This window comes from Arachis stenosperma, chromosome 5 (genome assembly GCF_014773155.1).
Source record: "Arachis stenosperma cultivar V10309 chromosome 5, arast.V10309.gnm1.PFL2, whole genome shotgun sequence".
NCBI lineage: Eukaryota > Viridiplantae > Streptophyta > Magnoliopsida > Fabales > Fabaceae > Arachis > Arachis stenosperma.
Genome location: NC_080381.1, coordinates 83247907 through 83255599, shown reverse-complemented (window position 1 = coordinate 83255599; position 7693 = coordinate 83247907).

Here is a 7693-nt window from a genome sequence, read left to right as displayed (position 1 = left end):
AGAATACAACAGCAAGCCAAAAATCACATAATAGGCAGACAGCAAAAAACCCATTCAGCAGAAGCAAGAAAACAAAAGTTCTTTTAGAAGAAAAAATGCAGTAACCCGAAAACAAAGTACCAAGAGAAAAGAGCCCCCCCCCACATACAAACAACCAAAACAATGGCGGCGCCTCTTTTCGGGGCAACCCCAGCATAGAAGAAAAAGAAACAAAAGCATATGTGCACAGCGAAAGTAAAGACGAGAAACAAACCTGGAAGAAAGGAAGAAGACGACGAGCTCCGATGCAAGAAGAACGAAAACAGCGGCGCAGAGGAAACCCCGAAAAACAACGCACAGAAAGAATCGGAAAAGAAGAACAGAGAGAAAGAAGGAAGATGCTCGAAAGAGAGGTGGCGAAAAACCCAGAAAAAGGGAAAGGGAACAGAATAAACAAAGAAAATGAGGAAAGGGGCAAATAAATAATACCTTCACAGAGCCCGAACGGAAATCGAGGAGAAACGGTAAAAAGCAATAAATGCTGAAACGGCCATTTTCAAATTTTGAAAAGACGACTATGCCCGAGCTCGACCTCTCAAAAGGACGAACTCGGACAGGGGCACTGTTCATACCCTGACCGAGCTCTCCAAACTCGGGAAGTTCGCAGAAGGTCCGACCTCGTCCCAAAGGCCCACGCCTAAGGTCGGACCTCGGACAAATAAAGAAGAAGGCCCATCAAAAGGAACGAAGCCCAAAACCTAAAGGCCGAAAAAGGCCTAGGAAAGGCGGTTCCACAAAAGATAGAGATAAGACTCCCAAAGATAAGATAAGATAAGAATATCTTATCCAGGGAAGATCACGACCAACCACTATAAATACACTGGAGCACCCAGGTATAACTCATACTCTAATTCTACTCAATATCTGCTTGGACCCATGCTAACTTAAGCATCGGAGTGTCATTGCAGGTACAACCCCCAGCCGCTCAGCACACCAAGCTCGGGTCACGGAACCCCTACCTCGGGTCTTGCCAGACGACCGAGCTACACGTTTCAGGTAACCCTCGGAACAATTCCCATTCACTTCTTTATAGCTTCTCTTGAGCTTAGCATGAGGACATGCTAATGTTTAAGTGTGGGGAGGTTGATAAACCACTATTTTATGGTTTATCTTGTGCTCAATTGAGTGGTTTTCATCAACTCTTTATCCACTTATTCATATGATTTGCATGTTTTACATTTTCCTTCCTAATTCTGTGCTATGATTGAAAACATGCTTCTTTGGTCTTAATTTTGCTATGTTTAATCCTCTATTATTACCATTCGATGCCTTGATATGTGTGTTAAGTGATTTCAGAGATTACAGGGCAGGAATGGCTTAGAGGATGGAAAGGAAGCATGCAAAAGTGGAAGGAATACAAGAAGTTGAAGAAATTGCTAAGCTGTCCAGCCTGACCTCTTTGCACTCAAACAGTCATAACTTGAGCTACAGAGGTCCAAATAATGCGGTTTTAGTTGCCTTGGAAAGCTAACGTCCGGGGCTTCGATTTGATATATAATTTGCCATAGTGGCCATACAGATAGGTGACGCGAACGTGCGCTCTACGAGAACGCATCGCATCTGCAAAAATCAGCGTGGCATATTTCATAACCAGCGAATTCTGGGCTATTTCCGGCCCAGTTTCAAGCCCAGAAAACACAGATTAAAGGCTACAAAGTAGAGGAATGAGAGAGACATCTAATAATTCACACTTTTCATAATTTAGATGTAGTTTTTAGAGAGAAAGGCTCTCTCCTCTCTCTTAGGATTTAGGATTAGGATTTTTAGAAATTAGGATTTATTTCTTCTTCATCACAGGTTCAATATTCCTTTTACTTTATATTTCTCTTCTACTTTTAGATACTCTAATGCTTTTATTTGTATTTGATTTATGTTGCCCAATTGGCTTATGAACTTTTCCATGTTAGATTTGACTGCTTTTATTAATGCAATTTAGGTATTTCAGATTTATGCTTGCTTTATTCTATTTATGATGTCTTCAATTTAATTTAGAATTTTCTCTTTTGGCTCTGATTAAGTAATTGGTGATGCTTGAGTTATCAAATAAAGCAGTGGTTGAAATTGGCAGATCGTTCTAAAGCTAGTCTTCCCATAGGGATTGACTAGGACTTGAGGATCAAACTAATTATTCCACTTGACTTTCCTTTGCTTTAGTAAAGGTTAACTAAGTGGGATTAAAATCCAATTCTCATCACAATTGATAAGGATAGGACTTACAGTTCTAATACCTTGCCAAAAGTTTATTTTATTATTACTATTTTAATTTTCTTATCATTTAACATACTTCTTCCTTACTTTCAAAATCCCCAATTTACAAGACTCATAACCAATAATAAGAACATACCTCCCTGCAATTCCTTGAGAAGACGATCCGAGGTTTGAATATTTCGGTTATCAATTTATTTAGGGGTTTGTTACTTGTGACAACCAAAACGTTTGTAAGAAGGGACTTTTGTTGGTTTAGAAGCTATACTTGCAACGGGAATTTATTCTGAATTCTAGACCACGCAAAAGTTTTCTCTTCAGAGACACCTCGGACCAAACAACCAATATTGGTACAATCCTAAAAGGAGACATAAAAGAATCACTCATATAGTTCTTGCGAGATAACGTCGACCTCTTTGCATGGAAGGCTGCAGACATGCCAGGCATAGACCCCAAGTTAATGTGCCACAAGCTATCAGTCTACCCAGGATCTCGGCCAGTACAACAGAGGCGTAGAAAGCTCGGACCAGAACGCTCCCAAGCTGTGGAAGAGCAAGTACAAGCTCTACTAGAGGCAGGGTTCATAAGAGAAGTCAAATACCCACTATGGCTGGCTAACGTCGTTTTGGTGAAAAAATCAAACGGGAAGTGGCGAATGTGCACCGACTACACTGATCTCAACAAAGCCTGCCCAAAAGATCCTTATCCACTCCCAAGTATCAACGCTCTGGTAGATGCCTCCTCCGAATATAAATACCTCTCATTTATGGGCACATACTCGGGATACAATCAATTCCCAATGTATCCACCCGACCAAGAAAAACCTCCTTCTTAACCCCAAAAGCAAACTACTGCTACTTTGTCATGCCTTTTGGTCTTAAAAATACGGGAGCTACTTATCAGAGATTAATGAATAAGGTCTTTACAGATCACATCGGAAAAATCATGGAAGTCTATGTGGACGACATGTTAATAAAGACACAAAATAAAGAGACGCTATTGTCCAACCTGACCCAAGTATTTGACACTATAAGACGGCATGGCATGCTACTCAATCCTGCAAAATGCACCTTCGTAGTAGAAGCTAGGAAATTCTTGGGTTTTATGCTCACACAAAGAGGAATCGAGGCAAATCCAGATAAATGCCGGGTCATACTCGACATGAAGAGTCCGACTTGTGTCAAAGAGTTATAACAACTCAACGGGAGGTTGGCAGCCATGTCCAGATTTCTAGCCGGATCGGCAATAAGATCTCTTCCCTTCTACGCCACTCTAAGGAAAGGAAAGAAGTTTGAATGGACAACGGAGTGCGAGCAAGCCTTCCAAGATTTCAAAAGGTTCCTGGGATAGCCACCTATCCTAACTCGACCATGGGAAGGAGAACCACTCATATTGTACCTCGCGGTAGGAAGTCGGGTAGTAGCCTCAGCACTAGTTCAAGAAGACGACAGTGGGCAACAACCCGTATACTTCATCAGTAAAGCATTACAAGGATCCGAGCTGAACTACCAAAAAATAGAAAAGTTTGCTGATAAACCACTATTTTATGGTTTATCTTGTGCTCAATTGAGTGGTTTTTATCAAGCCTTTGCCCACTTATTCATATGACTTGCATGGTTTTACATTCTCCTTCCCGATTTTGTGCTATGATTGAAAACATGATTTTTTGGCTTTTATTTTCTTTTATTTAATCTTCTCTTATTACCATTAGATGCCTTGATATGTGTGTTAAGTGATTTCAGGGATTACAGGGCAGGAATGGCTTAGAGGATGGAGAGGAAGCATGCAAAGTGGAAGGAATACAAGAAGTTGAAGAAATTGCTAAGTTGTCCAGCCTGACCTCTTCGCACTCAAATGGTCATAACTTGAGCTACAAAGATCCAAATGATGCGGTTTCAGTTGTGTTGGAAAGCTAACATCTGGGGTTTCGATTTGATATATAATTTGCTATAATGGACGTACAGCTAGGCGACGCGAACGCGTGCTCCACGAGGATGCATTGCATTTGCGAATGTCAATCCATGCAAACGCGTGGACGACGCCTCCGCGTCACTTTGCCACGACCTGTACAAACTAGATTTCGTAATTAGCAATTTCTGGGCTGTTTTTGACCCAGTTCTCGGTCCAGAAAATACAGATTAGAGGCTATAAAGTGGGGGAATACTTCATACATCAAACATGCTTTCATAATTCACTTTTCACAATTTAGATGTAGTTTTTAGAGAGAGAGAGAGAGGCTCTCTCCTCTCTCTTAGGATTTAGGATTAGGATTTTTAGAAATTAGGATTTATTTCCTCTTCATCACAGGTTTAATATTCCTTTATTTTGACTTCTCTTCTACTTTGAGATACTTTAATGCTTTTATTTGTATTTGACTTATGTTGCCCAATTGGCTTATGAACTTTTCCATGTTAAATTTGACTGCTTTTTATTAATGCAATTGAGGTATTTTCAGATCTATGATTTATTTCTTTTATTTATGATATAAATAATTTAGATTTTTCTACCTTTTGGCTCTGGTTGATTAATTGGTGACTCTTGAGTTATCAAACTCATTGTTGACTGAAAATTGGAATTCTTCAAGAATTAATTCGAGTTCCACTAACTCTAGCCTTTCCCAAGGAAAGACTAGGACTTGAGGAATTAAAATTAATTCATCCACTTAACTTACCTTCATAGTTAGAGGTTGACTTAGTGGGAGAAAAATCCAATTCTCATCACAATTGATAAGGATAACTGGGATAGGACTTCCAGTTCTCATACCTTGCCAAGAGCTTTACTAGTTATTATTTTGACGACATGTTATTTTACATTACTTGTTCAACCCTTTTGAAAACCCCAAAATATACCTTTGAATAACCAATAATAAGAACATACCTCCCTGCAATTCCTTGAGAAGACGACCCGAGGTTTAAATACTTCGGTTATAAATTTTAAAGTGGTTTGTTACTTGTGACAACCAAAACGTTTGTAAGAAGGGACTTTTGTTGGTTTAGAAGCTATACTTGCAACGGAAATTTATTCTAAATTCTAGACCACGCAAAAGTTCTCTCTTCAAAATGGCGCCGTTGCCGGGAAATTGCAAACATGTGCCTTATTATTGTTTATTGTAAATATTTTTCAAAAAAAAAGTTTCAATTTTTTTTTTAATTTTTATCTTATCTTATCTTATTTCAAAATCAAATTCCAAATTTTAAATCTTTTTCAAAAAAAAATTCATATCTTTTTCAAAATCTTATCTTATCTTTTTCAAAAATCTTACCTTATCATTTTTCAAAAAAAAAAAACATATCTTACCTTTTTTCAAAAATCATATCTTTTTTTCAAAATATCTTCTTTTTGTTAGTTTTTTTGTTTCTAATTTTCTCCTACTACTATGAACTCTCACCCCTTTGGCTATGAGTCTGGTTACAATTATGTTGCAGGAAGAGGAAATTAAAATGAGAACAGGCATCAAGGTTAGAACAATCAAAGATGGGAGGAGCCACAAGGATTTAATCAACCCTCATGGCAACAACCACCTCCAATAGACTATCAACAACCGTTCTGTGATGCATATCAAGGTAATGGCTATGGTGAGCACTCTTTTGATTATCAACAACCACCACCATACGCCTATGAACCCCCTCCTCAACATCATTTTGGACCACCATACTCACAAGCCCCTTACCACCAAACACCCTCATATGATCCTAACCCTCAACCACCATACCAACCATCTTATGAGCCAAATGAACCATATATAGAACCACCACAATTCCACCCCAATTACTCCCAAGAACTACCACCTCAATATACACCATCTCCATATCCATCAATCCAAGAGCACTATGGTCTTACTTATGATACCCAAGCGAAACAAGAATCAACGGATCGTCTCAAGGAAACAGTGGATCAATTTCACGCAACCCTTCATCAATTGAATCAAGCGATAAATCAATTAGCTTCCTGATGTTCGGACTCTCAAGGAACCCCGATGGCTTCATGTGGACAATCTAATGAAGAACGTAGCATGAAGGAGACATTAGAAACTCCGATGGACAGTAAGGAGCATGAATTTGTACTGGAACAAGTGTAGGAAGCCGAAATTATTGAAGAAGAAGAAGTGGTTGAAGACTTAGGAGATGCTGAACCTCCAGTGGAAAGTCTATTCATAAAGCCTCCTTCCAAGATGCTTGAAATTAATGTTGAGGAGGGTGTACAACCTCCAAGGCATATCATAGATGAAGACTTGGAAGAGGTTGATCAAGAGATGGAGATTCAAGAAGAAGAGGCACAACCTCCCATGCCCTTGGTGAGCAATGAAGAAGAGATTGAATTGGAAGAAAGCTACCAAGAGGAAGAGGTTGATATTGAAGAATCTTGCAAAGAGGTGATAGTTGTCAAAGAAGAACACAAAGGAGTGGAGCTTGCAAGTTCATTAGAAACCCCTCCCCCTAAGTTGCCATCATCATTCACAACATTCAAGTGGGTAAAATTCATATCCCTTATCTTTCTAATTCCACTTGAATATGGGCTACTGGAGACGGATGGTCAACTTAGAGCTCTTTGTGGCATTAAGAGTAAGAGAAAGATGGTCAGTGATAAGAATTATCCTGCAAGGTTCATTATGGTTGGAAGCTTTAAGTTTAAATGCAAAGGTTGGTGTAGAGCTCAATTGAATGGGTCTAGGATGTTGTTTGGCCGCTTCAGTGAGAATTCAAATTGCTTGCCACCCTGCTGGAACAATGATGATCAACTTGAAGACGGGTGTAGAAACAAGATTTGGGATTCGGGAATATATGAGGATCAATTTTGGGAGCTCAAAGCTTGTGAAGAACTCCATCAAAGCTTGAGAAATTTACTTGGTATTGATAGAGCTTATTGGAAGTCCAAGCATTGGTGGAAGTTTCAAGACGAGTTCAAGCACAAACCGCCATGACAAGGAGCTCGCCAAATGTCCAACTTAAGGACTATAACTAAAAGTGCTAGGTGGGAGACAACCTGCCATCGTATGATCATTCCCTTTTCAGTTTAAATTTTAGTCTATTTTTGAGTTTTGATTGAACCTGGAATTTTGCATAACATTCATTGCATTCGGCATACTGCATCAAAAAATAAATATTTCGCACGCAACGCGACCGCGTCACCGACGCGTCTGCATCATAGGTGCGTTGGGAAGAAAATAAATTGAACAGAGAGTCACGCGAAAGCGTGGCTGGAGGCATGCCTTTGGCACAACTTGATCCACGTGACCGCATCGCTGACGCATCCGCGTCATATGGGAAAAATGCCTCCCACGCGTCTACGTCACCCACGTGAACACGTGCCCTATAAATCGACGTAAAAGGGGTGTTTGGCTGAAAATTGAGCTGGAATTGGGCTGGACTCGTGCTAAGAGCACAAGCTCTACTACGCGAACGCGTGCCCCACGCGTCCGCGTCGCTTTTCAAAATAGGCCATCCACGCG